Genomic DNA, 24,334 nt, shown 5'->3' on the forward strand with positions numbered 1-24,334 from the left:
AAATGGAACGCCTGTCCCCATGAGGATAAAAATACATCCCAGAACATCCAGCAAGAAAATGGTACTGTTCAAATAGTTCTCATTAGGGGTTTTGGCTGGTTAGCTTCATCTTGTGGAAGTTGAGAAGATAGTAAGCAGTAGAGAGCCCTGGTGGTGCAGTGGTTAAATGCTGGTACAGTAGCCATTCACTCACAAACCACAAGGTTGCAAGTTCATTACCTGCCAGTGGCTCAGGGTCCACTCAGACTTGCATCCTTCTGTAGGCTGCTGAAATGAGTACCCAGCTTGTTGGGGACAATTAGTTTACACATTGTAAACTGCTTAGGGAGTGCTTAAGTGCACTGATAAGAAGTATAGAAATGTACTTGCTATTGCTATCCCTAGCAAGGAAAAGTATTCTGCTGGCATACTGGGAGTGCCTGCCTCCTCCTCTACCTGTCTCTTTCTTGTGCCCCAAGTTCAGTTGCTGGACACTGGGGCAGGTAGGAACATCCCTTGGAAAAACAACCTTTGGGAGCCACAACTCACAGACTTCTCAACTAGCAGAAGAAAAAAGCCAACCCCCAGCATAGTGGTTCCGGGAATAGTGATTCAAAATAGTAAGTTTTCTCAACTCTGGGTAGGAGGATGCAGCAGTGACAATACAGTCAGACCTTCGTCTCCATGGTGGATCCATTCCGGACCACCCCCACCCCCACGCAGATACGAAAAAATGTGGGGCCTCAAGTCCCATTGTCCCTAATGGAGGTGTGACACACACATGGCTGGTAGTGTAGCCATGTGCATACACTGCCATTTGGAACAACAACTCAATGGTATCTTTTTCCATTGCCCCTTTAAGTAACAAGCCCAGAAAGGCTGAGTGCCAACAGGCCACGTTGGCACCCATTTTTTGGCCAAAGGTTAGTAGGAGTAGTTGGACCTGTGTCTCCTCCTCAGAGGTCTGGACAATCCTTGGCATTGTTCAGTGTTCCAGGAGCTTTTAACAAACAACTGTCAATTGAGGCTGTCTACATATAGAGCTGTTACCCATTTTGAAAAGTATCAATTAATATTGCTGGATTGTTGCTTTTAGGCATTTACCCATAATGTTGCCACTTTTCTTTTATTTAGATTTTTTACTCATCCCAGGAAAGGGAGACAGGTTGGCTTTGATGGAATTACAGACCCAGGGTTTGGAGCCGAGAGATTCTTATTGTTATATACTTAGAATGGTATGTACACACACACTTTTTAAAGAAAATTGTTGTATGCAGTCCTTCTTTAACATATACATACAATGGACATGATGTAGTCAAATTAAGTTGTTTTTTTAGTGTGTGTGTGTGTGTGTGTGTGTGTGTAATATATATATAATTGATTTCTGTAGCACAGATTAAGAACACAATCCTTGGCAAACTGATCTGGAAATTTGTCAGTCCTACTGTGTTTGATGGGGGTCTACTCTCAGGTACGATTGTGCGTGGATCAATGAGAAAGAGAGAAAAAAAGAGAGCTTACAGCCCAAAATCTGTATAACTTTAGGCTACAGCATATAATAAATGGGATTTCAAAGTGCTTTGCAGGGGCTGGACCATGCCTTTGGTCCCCTGCTGCACCCTCAGCTATTTGCAAAGAGAACTCTTGGATGCCAAGCCCAAAAGAAGAAGCAGAGGAAAAGACTAATTCCACCCTTTTCTTAAAAAAAAAAAAAAAAAAAAAAAAAATTCAGAAATGTGGGTGGTGGGCAAAGGGGAGGAGAAGAAGAAAAGCCACCCATCCGACATCAAAAACAATAACCTGGATGTTTACTGTGTCTTTGTGTGGCTCCCTCCCTCCCTCCCTTTCCTTCCTTCCCTCCTTCCCTCCCTCTCTCTCTCTCTCTCTCCCTCCTTCCCTCCAGCACTGTCTGCCTTTGGCTGCCTTCCTCCCCCTGCCCGGATGATTCCACAGCTCAGTGGCTTGGCTTAGGTACAGTTGGAAATGCCCTAGAATGGCTCTTTGTTGGTTTTCGCCTGTGCTGGAGCCCAGTGTTGCTGTGAAGCGAAGTGCTATTCAATTTGTTCACTCAGGCAGAACACTCAACAGGAAGGAAGGAAACAGCCATTCTTTCTGGTCCTATTGTGTGACCACCAGGCTTAAGCAATCAAACAGCTCTGTGGCCTGAACTGCAGGGCCTGCTGTCCTGCCTGCCTGCCTGCCTGCTTGGTTGGGGAGGGGGGTCTGTGCAGAAGGGGGGAGGGAATGGGAGGAAGGGAAGCAGGACATTGCTTTGTGGTGCTGGCTGGCTCTCCCCCCCCCCCCCAATGCACTCCAACTGCATCTTTTCATGGCTCAGAGCCTCAGGTAGCCTTGTTTCCAGCCCTGATGCCATTTTATGGATTGAAAAGACCTGGTCGAAAGAGGTGGGGATGGCTCAGTGGGGGCGAGAACATCTCTGGACTGCACCAATTCCCTTTCTTTGAAGACTTTGAAATCTATGAATTCTGTGGGCCCTAAGGAGGGAGGGGATGGACGTCAAAGGAAAGAAGCAGAGCAGAACAAGTCTGGGGAGGAACACGCACTCAGGACATTCCTCTCCAAATGCCTTAGTTTCCTAAAAGCTGTTATTTATAGTGTAGTAAAGGATGTGGGCGCTCATATAAAGGCAGCTGCAACTTGAAAGCTAGAAGAAGGGATTAAAGTGAGATTTTTAATGAAACGAGGGTGAGCGAGCAAGAGAATTATGTACAGGTGCATCCTATTTTAGCCTTTGAGTATCTGCTACACCAAGGATTAAGAACACACAGGGTTCAAGATATTGTTGGACTGCAGCTCCCACCACCCCCAACAATCATATATGTTGGCTAGAACTGATGAAACATGCAGTCCAGCAGCAACCTCTGTGAGCATAGACTGCATGTGGCCTGTGAAAGGAGGAATTTCTTGTATTTTGGGGGTGAGGTGTACCCTCTGCTTGGACCACCAGCCATTCATAGTCCTCAGTCCTGTCCTTTATGCAGAGATGGTAGGAAATAGCAGCTTCAGTCAGAGATGCCAGAGAATGCTGATTGCACTTGAAGATTTGGGACTTTCAAATGTTTTTGATCTCAGGCTTTCAGATATTTCAGACATGTAAAACGTCTGTAACCATGCAGTCTCAGAGGTCCTTGGGTAACACTGATTATCCACATATTTCCATCAGTAGGCCCTCACAACCGTTCTTTAAAAATTTGTTTCTCAAAAGTGAGTGTGACTGTCTGTGTGTTTTGTTTTTATTTAAACTATCCCCCATGTATTCCCAGAAGCTGACTTCCATTGTACTTCTTGGTTGAAGAAAGGCCTCTCCTGGGCCTCATATAGCTCAGTGTCTTCCCTCAATGTCTTTCCATGGAGACAATATGCCCCCCCACCTCCCAGCGGTCATCTACCCTGATGTATGTGAAACTACTGAATAAGATCATCCTGGTAACTAGGGTCCTGTGTTATCTGTATGCTGTTGACAACCACATGTTTTACTTCCCATCAAATTCCGGTGAAACTCAAAAATATGAATTCAAGGTAATCACATATGAGATCAACAAAGTACTGGATGAGGCCCAATAAACTTGCTATCAGGATGGGGGTACAATGGGTGGGTAGTCCTGTCTGATCTGGAAAATGGGATTGACTTGCTTTGAATGGGCTGTGTTCCTCTAAGGATAAGGTTTTTGTCTGATTGTGGAAGGTAAAGCAAGGTCAGCCCTGGCTAATACTTTGAGGAGAGACCACCAATGAATACCAAGCATTGTAGGCTATATTTCAGAGGAAGGAACTGGCAAAATCACCTCTGAGTATTTTTTGACTAAGAAAACCTAAGAAATTCATGGGGTCACCATAAGTCAATTTGGAGGCCCATACTTATATTATAGCTTGACAGTATCTGCTGGTCCAAGTAATTTCTTTGACATGAAACATAAACATGTTTTTCACCAGTAACACATAGTAGGCAGAAATAGCCTGGCCATAGTTGTCCATGCTCTGGTAACATCTCAGTTGGACTACTGTACTATGTCTATGTAGGTTTTCTTTTGAAAACTGTTCAGGATCTGCATTTGGTACAAAATAATGTAGCTAGTCTGCTGACTAGTATCATGTGTTGCGTTCACATGGTGGAGGACATTTCAATGTGCTGATTCTTACCTTTAGAGCAGGCATGCACAACTACAGTGGGTTCAGGGGCCACATGGATTGCCAAGAATGATCTCAAAAGAAAAGAAAAGAAAGTTGCTGGGAATTCATTTCTGTTTTAGAATGACAGATATCTTTAATGCTACAAAATACACATAATTCATCTCCTCCCTTTTTTATTATAGGAATATACAGTCAAGGGGGCTACCTTTCACCTGTGGGTCACACTTTGCCCACTCTTGCTTTAGAGCATTTGGGGGGGGGGGGTTTAAGAATTTACACTACTTCAAAGAAGGCTTGTTCCCACATAAATCTAGATGTTGCAATTCTAGGGGAGCCATTGCTTTCATGGGTAGTGTAGGTAGTAAGCAGAAATAGAGCCTGACTAGTTCCAATGGTGGCTCCCTAGCACTGGAATATCCTACTAAGGAAGGTTTGGCTGGTGCTGACTGATATTCCTTCGGGACAAGGCCATTTTTATTTGTCCATGTCTTTTAAATATTTGCTTTGAAATTTTTGCTTGGCTCTGGCTTTTATCTAAATTTCTTATGATTTACTGTTGCTGTTCTGTTCTAAAAGCTGCTTTGGGAAACCAAAAAAGAGTGGAATAGAAATATAGAAATAAATGCCTAACTATCTGTAACATTTAATAAAATTTATTATAAATAAATAAATAAATAAATAAATAAATAAATAAATGCCTAACTAAATGCAAATTTATGAGAATGGATAGCTTCACATGGAAGAATTTATCACACGGGAGGCAATGCACCCAAATTCTGTGGATAAATGGGGTTTAAATCCCAGGAAAATCCCGCAAGAATGGGATTGTTTTCAGACATGTCACACAAATTAAGCATTAATGTGACATTAACCCATACAAAAAGTGGCAAAATCATTTCACCAAAGTTTAAAAGTGGTGCAACTTTGCCACTTTTTGCACAGGTTAATGTCGAGTTAATGCTTAATTCAGGTGACATCGTCTGAAAACAATTTTCCCGAATTTAAAACCCCATTTATGTATGGGATTTGGGTGCTTCCCTCGCATGTGATAAACTCCTTATGCCAGATTTCTCATGGTTCCTTGCTGTGCCAAGGAGAAGGAGGCAGCCTTGTTCTTAAAGGGATACACACACACACACATCTCTTTCCCTCACGTGGCTGTTCTCCTCTTCTTGCAGCCTCTAAGCCAGGGGTAGGCAACCTTTTTGAGCCGGGGGCCGGGTTGCTGTCCCTCAGACAACTGGGGGGCTGAAGCTGGGGGGTGGAGTTTCCACCCTCTGGGGGTGGGGCCGCATGCTGGGGGTGGAGCTTCCACCCTCCAGGGGCGGGGCCGCATGCTCTGCCCCAGGAGTAATAATAATAATAATAATAATAATAATAATAATAGTTCCAAGCATGGAAACTACTACAAAGCAATTCAAAATAAAAGGCAGAAAGCATGCACACGGTCTCAACCCAGAAAGGAACAAGGTGATGAGAGGGGATTTTGCACACACACACACACACACACAAAAAAAAACGCTTGTCTCTCTCACACACAACCTCCCCCTGTCTCTCACATACATCCTCTCTCACATAACTTGCTCTGTCTCACACACAACCCACTTCTCTCTCTCTCTCTCTCTCACACACACACACCAAACCCCCGTCTAACACACACAACCACCCCCTCTCTCACATACACAACCCACTTCTCTCTCTCTCTCTCTGTCTCACACATACACACACACACAAAACCCGTCTCTCTCTCACACACACAACCCCTGTCTGTCTCTCTCTCTCTCTCTCTCACACACACACAACCTCCTTCTCTCTCTCACACACAACCCACTTTTATCTCTCCCTCTCACACACAACTCAATTTTCTCTCTCTCATACATAACATACACAACACATCTCTCTCACACATACAACCTCCCCTTCTCACATACCCTCTCACACAACCCACTCCCCCCTCTCTCTCTCACACACACACATACACAACTCGTTCTCTCTCACACACACACAAAACACACCTCTCTCTCTTACACACACACTGCTCTTACACATACATACACATAACTTCTCTCTCTCTCTCTGTCCCTCCTGCTGCAAAATGAGGGGAGGCCCCTCAGAGGCCAGGAAGGAGGCGGGGGACACCCATGCGGGGGTCCTCGCCGGCTCTTTTCCGGCTTCTGAGGGGCCTCCAAGCTCCTCAGAGGCCGGAAAGGACACGGAGGACACCCACACTGGCGTCTTCGCCGGCTCTTTCCCGGCTTCTGAGGGGCCTCCAAGCCCCTCAGAGGCCAGGAAGGAGGCGGAGGACACCCGAGCTGGCGTCCTCGCCGGCTCTTTCCCGGCTTCTGAGGGGCCTGTGCAAGAGGTTCAAGGCCCTGCACGGCTGCCCCGCGGGGCCTTTGGCGGCGGCAATCCGCAGCAGGACTGAGCAGGGGCCGGTCACAACGGCTTGGCGGGCCGCATGCGGCCCACGGGCCGTTGGTTGCCTACCCCTGCTCTAAGCCTTAAGTCTAAGCGAAGAGCTGGTGGGAGAAGGCAGAGAGAGAGGATGTTTTGGAATTCCTCCTGTACAGGAGGGAGAAATGGAGGAATATATCCTGGAAAAGGAAGGCACCTAGGAGTTTCAGCCCTTGCTGAACCCAGGCAGGTTTGTGGACCAGCCCCATCCTCTTCCTCTCTAGTGTGTGTGTGTGTGTGTGTGTGTGTGCTTGTGTGCAGTTTTATGGGAGTTTTCAAAGGGAAACCTCAACCTTCCTTTCTCTGAAACAGCTTCTGGGGCAAAGAGGATTTTCAGTTTCCCTTTCCTCTCTGGAGCATGTGTATGTATGTATTTGTGGAAATGACAGTTTAGAGCATGCACAAAAAAGTTATTTCCAAGCTAGCAATAGGATTTGTGCTCATCTGTCTGAAACCCAAATTCGCTTTCGACCCACTTCATTAATGTGCTTTTAACCCCTTATTGTGATCTGTGTGTGATAAGCACTAGCAAATTTGCTTGATTTTCCAGGATGCCAACACTTTAAACTTTTTCAGGAGCACATAGGTTCCCATGTGAAAAAATCCATGGTCTCCTAGGGTACCGTGCCCAGAATCCCTGGATCTAAGGATCCAGCAAAGCCAGACCTTTGGAACTTAACCAGTTCAGAAGAGTGAGGTTCTCCTTAATGGGCTTGGATGTAGCCTTTCAGGAGCGGCAAAGCAACCAAATTCACCTGGGGCATCAAAGTTTTGGCACTTGAAATGCAGCGATCTTGTTGGCAGCTTCTTCCAGCTCAGCCATCTTGTTCAAAGTACAAATATAGGACTTTGTAGAGGGAGAATGGGGGGATGACAGAAAGGTTGAGCCTTCCTCACCTACTTACTTTCCTTCACAGGCTGCTGCCACACTACAGAATTAATGCATTTTGACACCACTTTAACTGTCATGGCCCCATCCTATGGAAACCTGGGATTTTTAGTCTTTTGTGGCACCAGAGCTCTCTCACCAAGAAGGCTAAACACCCCACAAAACTACGAATTCCAGAATTCTATAGTATTGAGCCATGACAGAACAAGAAGTGTCAAATTGTGTTAATTCAGTAGCGTAGATGCAGCCGCAGGTAACCTCCTTGTCCCTGCCAACAAATATGAACGAAGAACATACTCTCTAAGCCCTACAAAAAATAAATCAGAAGAGTGTGTCACTGTGAGATTAAAATGACAACTCATTTTTTTATGATTTTGCATGAGTAAGAGGAAGAGGGGAAAGAGACATTAAAGGTCTCTTTTTTCTCACTTTGTGCACATTTTCTTAGAAAAGAAACCACTACCATTTCCCCCACTACAACCCCTGAGGAGCTGTGGTACTGTAAAAACAGTCCTCCTCAGAACTAACTTCCAGATTTGCTAACATAATACTTGCCTCAAGATAAACAAGAACATTGGTTTTTAAAGTGTAATTAAGGTTTTGGGGATTTGAAGAAAAGCCATTGGGATATGGTTTTATGGTTAAAGAATCATAAGTATACAGTACTGTTAAGCAACATGAAGAAAATACAGTTTGTAGAATTTGATCATTGGTTTGAGATGTTGAACAGCCTACATATATATATTAGAAAGAGCAAAGTGCCAGGAATTGTATGTACTGGTATTTATTACCTTGTTAGATATGCATTATTTGTGTACTGTTTGCAAATTAATCTCCAGACTCACTGATACAGCAACTGTTTGATTTTCCTATAGAGTTCTATCAAACGAAAATACTTCCCCCAGCAAAAAAACCACCATGCAAACATGTGTAAATCCCTTTGTGTGTCCTTTTATTACTCCTTTGAGTATTGAGCTTGAAATTTGACTAACAAAACATTTTTTCAAGGAGTGCCAAAATAATTGTAACTGGCTACAATTTAACCTAACAGTCTTGTTGGGTATCAAAACATCAGAAGCATACAGGAAAATTTAGAAAGGCAAGAATGTATGCTTTAGAAAAGAAAAGAAGATGGTCGCACTAAATCGACCTCACTAAATCAAATGAAATATCCACCAAGATTAGCTCTCTTTTAGAAATGGGAAAAATTACATTCTGAAAAGTTGGGGTTTTTGCAGAAGTCTCAGATCCCCCTGATGACTGGGAGACTTTGGGAAATGTAGTTTTTCCTCACCCTCCCCTTCTCACTGGCTGGATTTTCCTAAGAAGCTTACAGTTTGTAACAATAAGGCTTCATGACTGTTTGCTTCTTTTCTTTTTCAGTCCCCATCCCTTTTTCCTTCTGTGCTGTGTCTTTCAGAATGTAAGCCTGAGTACCTGGACAGTCTGGGCTTTCCTATGTTTGTTGGGGCAGAGAAGTAGCAAACCAATTCAGTATCTGGCTAGAAAAGGAGCTAAGCATAATAGAACCTGGGGGTATGGATGGAGCTGAAAAAATCTGTAGTTTACAGGCTTTTCAGAGCTTATGTACCATTTACCCAAGAGAACCCACAGTTTTGCTGCTGGTTGGCTCGCTGTCAAGTCCCATGAAACATGGAGGCTTGCTCTGCTTTGAGCTTGAGAGCTGCTTCTCTATCACACCATGGTAGAGTTAATTTCCAAAAGGGGAAAACAAAAGAGCTTGGCAACACTAGGCCTAAAATGTTCCCATCTACACATGCACGTTTCAGAAAAGAAGAGCTTTCATTAAAGCACTGGTCTTAGTATTCATGATACTTAGTGGCAAACTTACACTGCTTTCCCTCTTGCATGCAAAATGAAAAACAGAATTTATCTCCTTTCTTCTGTGTTTCACATTATTTCTTTTTTTCTTTTCTTTTTGCACAACTTCTTTCTGTCATTGCTACTAACTCTCATCTTGGAAATGTCTCTCTCAACCTCTCTCTCTCTCTTTCTCATTTCTTCCCTCCATTTCTCTTTGGTCAAAGCATTTCTGAATAACTGCCAGTCTGTTACTATGTAAGGCCTGTTGTACTTAAGAGCTGGATTCTCATCCCTGGAATCATGACCAGCAACCCCAAAATAGTGTGTTTTGTTATTTTGTGGGAGAGGGGGGAAGAAAGTATAGAAGCATTAAGAACAGACATAAAAGCTCAGACCCAAGGGACACTTGCGGACTACTGTTCTAAACACACACACACACAAATGGCCTCACATTGCTTTAAACATGAAAGTGTAATAAAGTATGGCATACTAAATGTTTGATGTTATCCTTCCTGTGCAGAACAGTCCAGTTTTATTGCACAGATTTTCAGAAACCGCTAATATGTGAGACTAGCATTTCTAGGTCAGGGTAAATTGTGCTCTTTTTCAGCCCATATACAATCCCCATTGACCACTTGAGATCTTTATATACTAGCATGAATGGAATCTAAGGGCTAGTTCCAATGTAACTTTTACTGGATTCCCCCCTCAAAAAGTGGTACCATGTGTATACATGACCCGAGTAGCTGCATACAACTTAACAGCCATAGATTATGGTTTGCAAAGCTCTTAGAAATCTTCCTTCACCCCCTACCCCCACACCCTCCCTTCTTTTGCAGTTTCAGGCAGTTTGCAAAGAGAAAGGCAGAGAGAGAGAGATTTTGGCCCCTTCCAAATGAAATGTCTAGTGTTGCAGGGAGTGAAAAATTGTCAACTGTTCACACTTAGAGGTAATATTTTCTGCATTCACATTCCCATGGTAACTTTGCTTGTCCCTTTTCTTTGGATCCCAAAGCTTTATTTCTAAATGTTCAACTAAAGTTTTAAGTTACTGCAGATCTAGAAATTTAGAGATGGAAGGAAAATTTCTTTTTTGGGAGGGGGCATAAGATTCTTATTGGAAGGGGCAATGCCCTCATTCCTCCCACCTGGTAACTACACCCCTAGACAGAGAGAAAATTAGAAAGGCCCAGCCGCTGTCATCGGTTGGTGAGGTGGGTTCAGTCTGATGGATGAAAAAGAGGGGCTTTAAAGAAAAATATATATCTCCATATATTGTTGGACTCCAACTGCTATTGGCAACTGTCAATAGTAGGGAGTAGGTCCATTAACACCTGGAAGGACAAAGATCCCCCTTCCCTGATCTAAAATGTTTCACATAAGGCTGAGATAAAAATTATGATGTGAGAATTTTCAGTTTAGAACTGGAAAACAAAGTCTGAGGAAGGATAATCCCTTTTGTTTGTTGTTTTCATGGTTATTTCAGCAGCACTAACCAGAAAAAGAGATCAAAATATATTTCAGGTGACAGCAGGAAAAACAAAAGCTCTTTCCATTAGTAACCAGCTGGCAAGGATGACATGTTTCCCCACCCTTGAAATTCTCCCAAGTACACTGGAGGGTCCTTAATATCAACCTTAGCAATTACATTTGAGCAATAGTACTTATATTTTTATACCACGTTACATTGAACTCAGCATTCTCTAATCAATTTACAATCTGTAAGCCAATTGTCCCCAACAAGCTAGTTACTCATTTTACCAGCCTACAAAGGGATGGAAGGCTGAGTCAACATTGGAGCCCTTGAGATCGAACTCACAACCTTGTAGCTGCAGTACTGGCATTTAACCACTGTGTTATCAGGGCTCCTTTGATGGCTACCTGTCTGGGGGTAGGAAATGGTGCCTTCCATGGTCACCAACACTGACACCATTTTGACTCCATTTTGATTTCATCCCTTCTAAAGCAATTGACAAAATATACCCTCCCCCCCCCCCCCCCCATATTTGTACTTAATGTATGAAGCAATGAGTTGGTATTTCAGCTTGACCACAAGTGGGGTCCTGCTGAGTGGAGTATTTTATGAAACATAGGGCCTAAACAGATAGCCCTACAGGGGCGGCATCATACTGCACCTTTGTGCGCTGGATTGGGGCTGCAGCAATTGCACACCTTGGCCCCAATCCAGCGATTTGCCAGCTTCAAAAGAAGCGGCAGAAAGCCACTCCATTTGGAGCCAGCAAAAACCTGTTCTTGCCACAATGGCAGCAGCTTTTCCCCATTTCTTCAAAGCAGTGTGTCTAAATGCTGTACCACAGAAATGGCATGACACCGCCTGCCTTCTTGATAGGTGGATGGCATGACAGCTGCTTGGGGTTGGGGTTGGGCTGGGCAGCATGCAGCTCCCATGCCCCCACTCCACCCTGACACTGGCTCTTTATGCTGGTCTGTACAGCCTCTTAGTCCAAAAAAGTAAGTTTTCCAAGCTCAGTTTAGCAGTTAACTGGATGATGTCAATTAGACCTCCTAACATAAGGAGATGTTAGCTTCTGGCCTGTATCTTCATTGTATCTTCATTGTTTTACATCTGGGATGGCAATTGTGTGGCCTTCCAGATATTGTTGAACGGCAACTTCCAGCATTGGTGGCTAGGGCTGCTGGAACTTATCATCCAGCAATCTTTGGAGGACCTCACGAATCTTCCAACTGAGTAAAGCCCTTCCTTTGAAGTAAATCATGTTAAATGCAACAGGTCACACTTCTGAGCCAACCTGCATAGGATTGGGCTAGAAGGATACTTGGATATACTGTAATATGGTTCACTTTTGGAATTTAGTCATTATGTGACAATAGGAAAAAGGACAGAGTCCCTTCCTACAAGTAATTCTTTGAGTAAAACACTATGAAAGGGTTGAAACAGACGTGTGTGTGTGTGTATTTCTATATATTTTGAGAGCTAGTGTGGTGTAGTGGCCTGAGCATTGGACTATGATTCAGGAGACCAGGATTCAAATCCCTGCTCAGCAATAAATCCACTTTGCGTCCTTGGGCAGGTCACACGTTTGCAGCCTCAGAAGTTGGCAAAGCCAAACACTCTCTGAACAAATCTTGCCAAGACAATTCCATGATAGTGTCCACTTAGGGCTAGCATGAATTGTAAACAACATGAAGGTGGCACCACCACTACAACAAGGCTTGTGTAGTCAGATATTCTACACAAGTGAAAAATGCTAATATAAAAAAAAAATCCATTAATTTGAAATGTGGTGCTAGAGGAGAGATCTACAGGTACCATGGACTGGCAAAAAGGTAAATAAATGGGTTCAAGAGCAAATCAAGTCTGAATTCTTCCTAGAAGCCAAAATGAGACTCTTGTACTTTGGACCTATCATGAGAAGACATGATTCACCAGAAAAAGATAACAATGCTTGGTAAAGCAGAAGGTAGACTTGGAACCATGGATTCCTCGATTGAATCTAAATTGATTGAAACACTACAGTTAGAATTGTACAAGCCATTGTATTCCGCATCATGTACAGAGGTGACAGCTGGACAGTGAAGAAAGCAGATAAGAAGAAAATCAATGCATTTGAGATGTGGTGCTGGAGAAGAGTGCTGAGGATACCATGGGCAACCAAATAGACAAAGAAATGGGTCCTTGAAGAGATCAAGCCTAAACTCTGCCTAGAAGCCAAGATTACCAAACTGAGGCTTGTGACTCATTAGAAAAGACAATAATGCTAGGAAAGGTAGAGGGCAGAATAAAGAGAGAAAGGCTATGTGCTAGATGGATGGACTTAATCAGAGAAGTCTTGAGCATGAATTGCTGAACCTAAGCAGAGCATTGGAGGACAGGGGAGTTCAGAGATGTTTCATTCACAGAGTCAACTCAAGGGCAGTTAACAAGAACAATTGTTAATTAATTGTTATCTTGGCTGATCCTTTGCTGACACATTCAGTGTTTGTTTTTATTTATTCTTTCACCATGAATGAACATGTTGTTGTTTTTTAATGAAGGGCAGAAATAGAAATAAATATACAGACAGAAAGAAGGATGGACAGATGAATGGCTGGAAAAAGATAAAGCTTTGAAAAATGACCATGCTGGGTGGGAGCTTATGGAAGCTGTGGGAAATGTACAGTTGAAGGAGAGGGGATATAACTCAGTGTCAGAGCATCTATTTGTCATGGTCAAGGTACCCAGGTTTAGTCTGTGGTATCATCAGCAAAAGACCCCAAAGTGAGTGGCTCACTGTGGCAGTGGTGCCAGGCATCACAGCAAAATGCCTTGTAAACAGCTGCCTGATGTTGTAACAGAGGGATCTGGATCTTCTGAAAAGATTCAGAGCAATCCAGAACATTTAAAAAAAAAGTTTTAAGTAGGTATATTGAGGCCATGTAAACCCTTGGATAAGTCACACTATCTCAGCCTCAGAGGATGGGATAGTGAACCCCCTCTGGAGAAACATGTCAAGAAAATCCCATGACAGGTTCGTCTTAGGATTGTCAAAATTAAAAAAATGACTTTGAAGCACATAGCAACAACAAATGGTGGATTCAGTGCTTAAAGGGCTAGACATCGTCCAGACAGTTCACACCAGAACTGGGGACTGAACCATGTATGATCCCGATTCCTCTCAAAGAGGATGAAGGGAGGACATTTTATTTGGCCTGTGTGGACAAACCCTTAGATAACAAATTGTCTTAGGTTCACTCTGTCCGCCTGATAGGGTGGCCATCAAAATGTTGTTCAACTGCAGCTCCCAGCATGCCTTATCAGTGGCTATATTAGCTAGGCCTGCAGTCCAATAACAACTGAGGGCTACATGATTCCCACCACTTCTGTAGAGACTTTCTGAATTGTAGGCAATTTAGATAAGCCAACAAACTCTAGAGACCGTAAGGAAGAACTTCCAGTTTTTAGAACTCACAAACAAGTTCCAGGGCAAGAGAAAGTTACTTTTGGGGCCACAGCTCAACTTTTCCAGCCTCGGTGGACATTAGCTATACTGGTCAGGGGATTCTGAGAAATGTGGTCCATAACTGTTCAAAGAAATGCTGAACAAGTCGGAGCACAATGCCTTCAGTATTGGAGAACTGGCCAAGAAAAACAGACATCACATTCAATAAATATCTATGGTCTCATTATTATTATTCCCTACCTCCAGCTCCTTCAGCCCAACACAAAGCAAATCTTGATGCCCAATCTGGACTGTTTTGTATGTCTATTTTTCATTCAGATCATGGGAAGAGATAATTTTTTGGTTAAAAATCTTTCTAGACTTCATGAAATAAACTTTTTCATATTCCATTAAAGTTTTTTTTTCTTCTGATGGACAGCAGTGAAACCAACAAGCCAGTTATAGTGAATATCCTGTATTATTTAGTTACCTTTATTTGACACAAGGCTCCGATCTTCAGGTCTTGTGGAATGTTTATTCATCCCAATGATCTCAGTCAGTTATCCTTTCCAAGATGCACACACAACCTATTTCTATTAGGTAGGCCAAACCCATGAGAAAGAATGCACTCATCAATGCTTAAGCCAAGCCATGAATCTTGAGAATAAAGGATCAATGTATCATCTTTTCTATCTACAGGGTTCTGACTGGCCAAGGCCCAGCATCATTTATATCCTTCTTGTTTCATTTTGCGCTTTGTCCTGAGCCATTTTGGGTCCTCCCTGGTTTGTCACATAATGAAGTATGCATTGTCTTCTCTTTGCCACTTCTGGCTTCACATGCTTTTCCTGCTCCTAGTTTCCCCCTTGATCTTTGTATCCTTCCTTCAGTCTATCATGACTTAGAGAAAGTCAGCATCTCCCTGCAGGGTGAGGCTATAGTCTGTTTCCACAGCTGCCTAGCAAAAGAATCTTCTCAAGTAAAAAGTACTAGATCAACATACTTACTTCAAGGGGCAAACAGGATATATAGTTAAGAAGCCAATATGACAACTTTTCCTGCCAGAAAAACTATCCAAGTATAAAGAAAAGATGGTAGATCTAATGGGGCCAGAAAGCACAGCAGGAACAAACCAAATGCCCTGGGTCTATGACTGGAACAGACGAGAATATGGTGACCAGTGGACGAGATCCATGGATCCTAATGGTGATTGAAAGGAAGGGGGCACTAAAGAAAGTCCCTGGTTTGAAAAATTTCCTTAGTTAGCAACTCTGATGCTATCATATTTTGCCCCTTGCTTAGTGACCTCTGATTCTGTTGTGTCTCCCAGATCTTGTAAGAACTGGCACTATGGATTTCAGCTCTCTCAGGATCTCTGCTGAACTTGGCATGCCTTGTTCATTCTCTGCATGGGCAGGTCTACTTAGTTTCTCCATTTTGAGTCAGCTGAGATGTACATCCTCTTGAGAGTACATGCACTTTGTTCCTTTCTGTTCCTCTTTTAAAGGATTCTTTCCACAACTAACTTTCTGTCAATAATTCCCACAAGCTACTTCCTCTCACAGCTGTGATATCAGAGGGACAAGAGCCAAACAAATATTTACCATGTATATGTAGAGAAAAGGCCCAGCTGTTTTCACTTTCCCCTTGCTTTGCTGCCATCTGTTCTCCTCCCACCCTGTGATAGGTCATCAGCTATTTGCAATTCATTATATCCACAGGGTTTTATTTCTTGTCCCTTGCCTACAAAGTGGAGTGCTTAGGTAGCTAGGTTCTCCTTATACCATTCTAGCAGGACCTCTGAGCAGCAGAAGGAAACACACTGCTTGAGTGAAACATCTGTCATTCAGCTAGGTCTCTGACTGTCATAGAGAAGCAGATCTCAACATTTCAGGTGAAGGAAAGGCTCTGTCACTGAACAGCGGGCAATAGTAGCAGGAGAGCATTAAGCAGTACCATGTAATGTACTTCCATCTGCTTTAATGGAGGGAAAATATAAGAGGATCCCATAACATGAACGTATGTGTGCCTGTGCCAATGAGGCTGTAGAAACTGTCAGTCATATACTGTTCTATTGTCTTTTTTTAACCAAGGCAGACAACTTTCTTTAATTACTATTCTGCAGAATATTCCTAGAAGGACAGAAGAATTCTGTGTTTCCCTTTTGCTAATTAACCAGGTCACAGATAAGGTTGCTAGATTTTGTGTAACTGCTGTCATGACCCAGAGGCAGATAATAAATTAGCAGTAGATAATGACAATAAAGAACTTTCTTGGATGTATTCAGATAGCCATGTGAGTCATGTTGGGCTGGTAGGATCATGTACAAACCTTGGTCTTAGGTAAAGTATTGTGATTTACTTGTGGATTTTACATACTTACTGTACTGCATTTATATTTTGTCTTTGTATTTTATGCTACTAGGTTTTATGTATTTTGTATATTATCTATTTTTATGCTGGTTTTGACTGTAATAAAGTATTGGTTGAAGCATTAAGAAGACATAGCTGCATGTGTCACATGGCCTATTTTGAGCCACCTAAGTCAACCTGCTGTCCTTGTGATTTGAGGAACAGGGTTGAAAAACACGTGGCCCATGCGGCCATGTGTGACGCCCAGGACCCAATTTTTTGTCCCCTGCCCCTCCACAAGGCCTGTGAAAACCATAGCCCTCCCAAATGTTTTTTTAAGTTGTAACCACTTTTTTTGCCCTCCAAAAGTTCCCAAATCATTCAAGCCTTCACAAATACATGGAATTTTGGGTTCCTTTGCCCCACATTACCTCCCCCACTCCCACCCCCCAAAAAACCCTGGAAAATTGGTTGGTTTTCACCTGAAATCCAGAATTTGAAGTCAGAATTATCTGACTTCTTGAAATAGCAGGAGTGGTGCCACAACCTTCTAAACCTTCTAAAAATTTCTAAAAGGTGTTCATGTGCATGTGTGTGTGTGTGCATGAGAAAGAGGGAGAGGAAGACAGAGATGGGGTAGGGATGAAGCACCTTGTCTTGACTTAGCCTTAGTAGAGGAAATGCATGGTTACTCTTTGAAATATTCAGCAATTTTACTCTCTCCGTTAATGCCAGCTAGCACTGCAGAACATTTCTCAGAGCTTCTGGCTGTGGAAAGATATAAAATCATGGAGCTATCTAAGAGATGAAAGGGAATGGTGCTTGTGGACTACCTGCCAACCACCACCTCTGTTTCAGTAGTGGTACTCTTAACTGAGTTGTGAATGCTCCTCTGTACAGTGAGTGTATTGCCTACTAAAAGAAGGATGTTATCAAAAGAAAAAAGGTGGTAAAAGGAAGTGTGGACTGGCCATCTGAGCTGCAGAGAACAGGAGACATGGGAGAGGGGAGAGGTAGTTGCCTTATTGTGGGAGAGGGGTCTGTGACACAAGCAGTGTACTTCCAACAGATGGTCATCCAGCCTCTGCTTAAAACCCCCCAAAGAAAGAGACTCCACCACACTCCAAGGGAGCATATTCCACTGTCAAGCAGCTCTTACCATCACAAAGTTCTTCCTAATGATTAGGTGGAATTTATTTTCCTGCACTTTGAATCCATTGCTTCACGCCCTAGTCACTTGAGGAGCAGAAAACAAGCTTGCTCCATCCTCAATATGACTTCTGTTCAAATATTTAAACATGGCTATTGTATTATCTCTTAACTTTCTCTTCCCCAGGCTAAACATACCCAGCTCTCTAAGCCACTTCTTACAGAACATGGTTTCCATCCTCTACAAATTGTGACACACAGGCCCCATTCCCACTGGCTTATAATGCAGATCAGGATGTGAATCATGGGTGCATCGTTCCCATTTGAGTGCGCATTTGATTTGCATTTCTCCAATATCGTTCCCATTGGAATTCGAATCTGACTCCCATGTGATCAAATTATACTGAAAAAACCTGAATCAATGGTTGATAAAGTGGTTTAATTTAACAGCGCATTTTTAGCGGGTTTTCCTGTGCCTCCTGAGTCTGATTCGGGGTAAATGAATGGGAACAAAAGGGTGTCTGATTCAGGAACTTGGGGATGGGAGGAGCAGTGCTCAAGGGGCTGGCCTGGGGGTGCCACTCACTTGCTCTCTTTCCTGCATTACCGGCGCCATTTTCTTCCGTTCGCATAGCTGTTCCCCCCGTGGACTGGGAAGCAGGGTAAGGTGATTGCACTACATTGAGCTCCAAATGCAGTAAACACATTACTTCCCCTGCAACCTCCCCCCTGTTCCACATTCATAGACCGATGTGTGAGGAGAGCCACTGAACACCATTTTAAACTATTATCACTTTGTTTCTATTTTTGCCTCCGCTTGAGTGCCTGAGCAGCAGATGGGCTTTGCAGTACATGCCTGCTTGATCGCCCCCCAGACAGCCCAGGGAGCAATGGGGAGGCAAAGGGATTCGGGGGGAATAGAGGCTCCTCTTCTCTCTTTCCTAGAGGGAGTCTGGAGAGAAACAGAAGAGCCTGGACGCCAAGGGATTTGAGGGGAATAGAGGCTCCTCCTCTCTTTCCCAGAGGCAAGGACGTAGCCAGGGGGGGTTCTTGGGGTCCGGACCCCCCCTTCCATTAGAAAAATGAATGGTGCATGCTGCTGCGCCGCCGCGCCCAAGCCCCATTATAATGGTGGCACTTAGTCTGGACCCCCCCTTCCTAAAATCCTGGCTACATCCCAGCCAGAGGGAGTCTGGGGAGACACAGAAGAGCCTGGATGCAAAGGGATTTGGGGCAAATAGAGGCTTCTCTTCTCTCCTTCCCAGACGGAGTCTGGGGAGACACAGAAGAGCCTGGATGCAAAGGAATTTGGGGTGAATAGAGGCTCCTTCTCTCTTTCCCAGAGAGACTATGGGAAGACACAGAAGACCCTGGGATGCAAAGGGATTTGAGGGGAATAGAGGCTCTCTTCGCCCATTCCCAGAGGGGAAAGCGCTTAAGCAGCTGATTGGTTGTGACGTCAAGTGCTTAGGCGCTTGATTGACAGCTGCTTTTTTAAAAAAAGAGGTCCCAGAAGGGCAATGGGAACAGGGAGCAAAATAACCCACTTCAAATCACCACAGGGAAAATACCAATGGGAAAGAAAACAGGGGTAAAAATCCCTGGGTCTGTTTGCATCTATTTTTAATGCGAACAATGGGTCAGATTCGATTATGACTTGGAAAAAAAATCCAAGTCAGAATCACAGCGAAATAAGCCACTTTTTTTTGTCCAGTGGGAATGGGGCCACATACTAGAGTCCTGTGGGTTCGCTACACTGCTGTAATGACACCAGAATAGCTTCTGGTGAAAGAAGCAAGGCATTGGCAAGTTATAGGCTGCCTTCCTCCCTATGTCTCTGTGACCCTGAAAAGGTGCAACTAGCATTGTAGTGTACCAGCAGGATTCTGGGCAAAGGTTATAAGAAATCTCCTATACAGAATTCTGTTCACTCCCATAATTTGTAAACTGCCCCCTTTAAGTTTATTTGAACCTTCTTTCTAAAGTTAAACACATGGCCACTCAAATCTATGGGAAAATTTAATGTTTTGGGAAGATCCATGACTCTTCCAACTGTTTTCTTCTCATTGAAAGGCAACTGTGGAATCCAACAACTTATGTGCAAGAGATAGAGGGTGTGTGGAAAGGGTTGTTCAAACCTTTTCCTTCCCAACATCCCTCCCCCCCGCCCTGCTGTTAGATATGTGGCTAAATGGCAGGATTTTGGCCTTCTGTAACTTGTGTTGGGGGGGAGGAGGGAGAAATAATAATTTGACTCTTAGTGTACAAAGATGAAACACCACTCTTGAAAAGTTGGTTTGTCTGCAGGCATTCTCAAACTGCAGAGTACAACATGATGGTAGATACTAAGGGAAAATAAATATCATTCCAAAAGCCAGTTGAAATACTAGGCATGCCAGAAGTGACAGTTCTCCTCCCCATCATCTTTCAAATAATGTAAGGATTTAAATTAAGCCATTAAGCTTCACAGGCTCTCTGTTTTAGCACTGTAATGCCTTCCTTGCTTGAAAGTGCAGCAGAGACAAGAGCTTTCAGGACCTTGGGGGCACTTGTAACATGAGTATCCTACATAACACAGGATTTAAGTCTGTATGGATTACTTACCAGTCTGAAATAGTTAGAGGAAACAAGGAACAAATCATGCACACTAGTCACTGACAGAAGTTATTCCATGACAAACTGGGGAGAGGGGAAAAACACACACACATTCCCTACAGTCATATTAAGTGAATAACTAAGATTATGCTTATGCATCTTTAATGGAATCTCTCTCTCTCTCCTCTCTCTTTCTCTGAGTTCTTTAGTTCAAAATCCATATCTTGGGTTATAACAAGGGCACAGATGAAGTTCTGAGTCAGAGTTCAAATTACTCCCATCTCATTTTTATTGTGTTCCTTTCAGTGAGAAGCAACATGTACACTTGATTCCCCTGTGCTTGTTGTTCACCAGGACCAGTTCTACCATTATAAGCAGTTCTGGAACAGATCCAGTGGGATATCCAATTTATTCATTTTAAACAGACTTTAGGGTCATCCTCTTTTACAGGAATAGAAAATGAGTGACTTCTCATCCTGCCACGATTTGGTTCTCTGCCATTCTCATGTAAATATTGGGATAATTATCTCATACACAAATATGTATGTCAGCTGGGCCTCTGCTGTACACAATGGATTTTAAAGTTATTGCCCTGCAAAACATCCTTTGAATACTGTACTGAGCCTGCAGTGAACCAAATATTAATGTCTAATGTTTAATCCCCAACCTTGAACAAAGAAGGTGTAGTAGCTCTGAGCTGAACTCTGAACCAGGAACATGCAGGTTCAGATCTCATCTGGATCACTGGCCAAGAAGCCTTTATCTCTTGCTCCTGCTGTCAACAATGTACAGCTAATAATACAGATCTACATTACAGGGTTGAAGATTGCAGAGATAACAGGTCTGAAGCATGCTGAAACCTTTATAATTTAATGTTTTAATAATGTACACCCTCCAAGGTGTGTTGAGATGCTTCCCATTTTAATATTTTAACTATTTCCCTTATAGGCATCATTGTCTCAATTTGATTCAAAGTATGAGAATGTGACTCTTCGCTATGGTTGCCAGCACAGTAAGTGGTTCAAAAAACTAGCTTCTCAAGCTCGGAATATGAGTTATAGATAGAACTGATTGTGGATGAATGACTTTCCCTTGCTTCCTTTAAACTTAACTTTTAAACTGAACATAAAACGATGCCTAGCCCAAGAGGCCGATGAATGGCACTCCCTCCATCTTAACTGTCATCACCCTGGCCTCAGAGTGAGAGAAGAAGCCATCTCAACTGCTATCTCCATCTTAAATGCTACCACCCTGGCCTCAGAAGAAGAGAAGGAGAGGCAGACATAGTTCCACCATGCACAGAGGAAAGTGAATGGCCCTCCCTGCTACTTGGCTACTACCATCCTGGCCTTGGAGGGAGAGAAGAACCAGCAGTATCTGCTGGACTTCATCTTCTTCCCCACTGCCATTCCCTTCTCCTTTTTGGTCATGTCTTTTTAGATTGTAAGCTTGAGGGCAGGGAACTGTCAAATTAGTAATCTTAGCTGCTCTGAGAGTTTTTGTGGCTGAAGAGCTAAATAAATAAATTGGGGGCCAGTTTAACTGGCCAGAATACTCTGGGTTGCCCTCAGAATCTTCTGACCCTGAAGCTGTCCTGGATTGCCTCTGTAACCTCCTCATTCCAGAGCAATGCCCAGAAACTGTCTACACACATGTCCCACTGTGCCATGTGGCACTGCCACACTGGCACATCTCACCTCCTCTGAGGTAAAAAAAAAAAATGAGACACCCAGCATTATTCACATGGCAGGGTAATTTTCTGTGAGCGAGTGATGTGTGCCAGCACTTGTGGCACCAGACTGCACAGTAGGACTGTGTAAACAGCCACCCGGGACTGCTCCTGAGTGCACTGGATTTTCCTAGAAAACCTAAAGCAAAAGGTAAGTCTTTTAAATGCGGTTTAAGGCAGGGATGGTCCACAATGAATGTGGAACTGGTCTCCCATCATGGAGACAGTCCTCAGTCAGGGGGTTTGGCCCTGTGTCTTGAAGACAGGTCACAAAAAGGGCAAGGGGAAACCAGTTCATTTGGCCCATGTAGGCATGCCCTGAGTTAATGAATACTTTATATTAAAGACAGATCTCAGCTGCTAGCTTTGGTTGCATGCCTGCCTGTGGCAACTGCCAAAGAAGGCTATGATAGTCCGGTCTTTAATAGCCTCCCACTGTCCGACAAATAGATTTTATTTGGGCAAGCTTCTGACTTTTAAGTTGGCTGCTTCTTGGAAAAAGGTTTTAAATGGGGGGGGGATCATACTTTTTAATGCATTTTTAATAGATGTGTTTTTATTTTCTTTCAATTATCATTTTCTGTTTTAACATGCATTTTATTGTTGTTCTGTGCCACCTTGAGCATTGTTTGCAGTGGAGAGGCATAATACAAATTGAACAAAGAACAATCAGTTTCATATGTAATTTGCACTCGCAGCAGCAATAGTTAGAAATAATTTGCACATACAGCAGCAAGAGTTAGATCAGTAAGCCTAGTAGTGCATTTGCCTGGACTCATTCTTACTAATTTGCTTCCCAAACCAGCACATGCAAAGGATTCAGTAATCATTAATAAGCAATTTTCCATTTCTGAGAGAGAGGGAGAGAGGGAGAGGGAGAGAGAGAGGGAGAGGGAGCGAGAGAATTATTTTTGTTCCAGTTTTGTTAGACTTTACTTCAAGCATGATCACTGGTTCTCCAGAGCTTGGACTTCAAGCCCAGTGGTTATCCCTGAGCCATTCTCCTAGGCCTAAATCAACCTAATATAGGTCACTGCTTCATCGTGTTCTGAAGCCCAACTGCATTTCAAGAGTTGGCAAGACATCTCTCATAACTACACAAGTCTTCATTTTGTGACATGTCCACATCTTGATTTATATACTTTTGGATTAGGGTTGCCAGTGAAAACTGGGCTGGGCTTCTGTATCTTTAATAGATAGAAGAGAGAATTTCAGTAGGTCTTGTCTGTTACTTGGTTGTATGGCAAGCAGTGCTTGTTGAAATTCCTTTTTCTATGCAACCATTTAAGGTACAGACACTGTTAAACCCCATTTAAGATGCTGAGGTCTTATAGCACTATATGTAAAGCAAAACTCTAGTCAAATGGAGGAACTGGGAATTGCCCACATAAGTATTAAAATTATCCAAATGTTGTTAGTTATACAGTATAGCATTTGTCTGGATCAAGTACTGACCTGGAATTAGTTGCTCTGATTCAGAACTTGGAAAAGCTGTCTTTTCAAACAACCATTCCCACCATACTCCACATAGCATGGCATCCTCAAGTTCTGCCCTTATTATCATAGTACATTGGCTACCAGCTCTTGCTTACTGCTCAGCCTGATTCATATATAGCCAAAATATCTGTCTATCAAGTAGGAACCCTTCTAACCTGAGCAAGGCTTCATGCTTGAATGTCTTCTCCCTGCAAGCATTTGCTTTGTAAGTGATGGCATTGTGGGAAGCACTATTTATAGTGCGGTGGTGAATCTGGTCCACATTTTAGACTGAACTTGAACAGAATTATGCAAGGTGCTGAACGTATCCCCCAAATAGTTTCAGTACTTTCTATAGCTTCTTTCTAGTTCAGATTTAAAATCAGAATGGATTTACTGCCCAAATCATATGGGAGTTACCAATCATCACTTGAAATGCACAATGTTGGGAGCAGAACTTCACAGTGCAATTCATTCTCTGTTTGTATGCTGGACTTGCTCAGCATAATACCTGAATAGTGTTTGTATCCTCCTAGGGTCTGATTTTTTTCCCCTTAAAAAAAAACCTGACAGGCAAAAGAAATAAAACAATAACTGAACATCACAAGACTTTAGTGAAATCATGAGAGCTGCCCAGATCCCAAACAAGTAAAATTCAACAGAGGCCTATTGACTTTGGAATTATGCCCGTTCATGTTCAATATTGTTATATGATTTCACACTTCCTTGTATATACACCCTCTCTCCACTGGAAGTATGCTGTAGTAATCAATCATTTCCTTTTCCATTTGGCAAACACTACCACACCCCACAAACATACACATAATGTGTGAGC

This window comes from Sceloporus occidentalis, unplaced genomic scaffold, assembly GCF_023333645.1.
Source record: "Sceloporus occidentalis isolate IW3139 unplaced genomic scaffold, rSceOcc1.0.p SCAF_2, whole genome shotgun sequence".
In the NCBI taxonomy this organism is placed as follows: domain Eukaryota; kingdom Metazoa; phylum Chordata; class Lepidosauria; order Squamata; family Phrynosomatidae; genus Sceloporus; species Sceloporus occidentalis.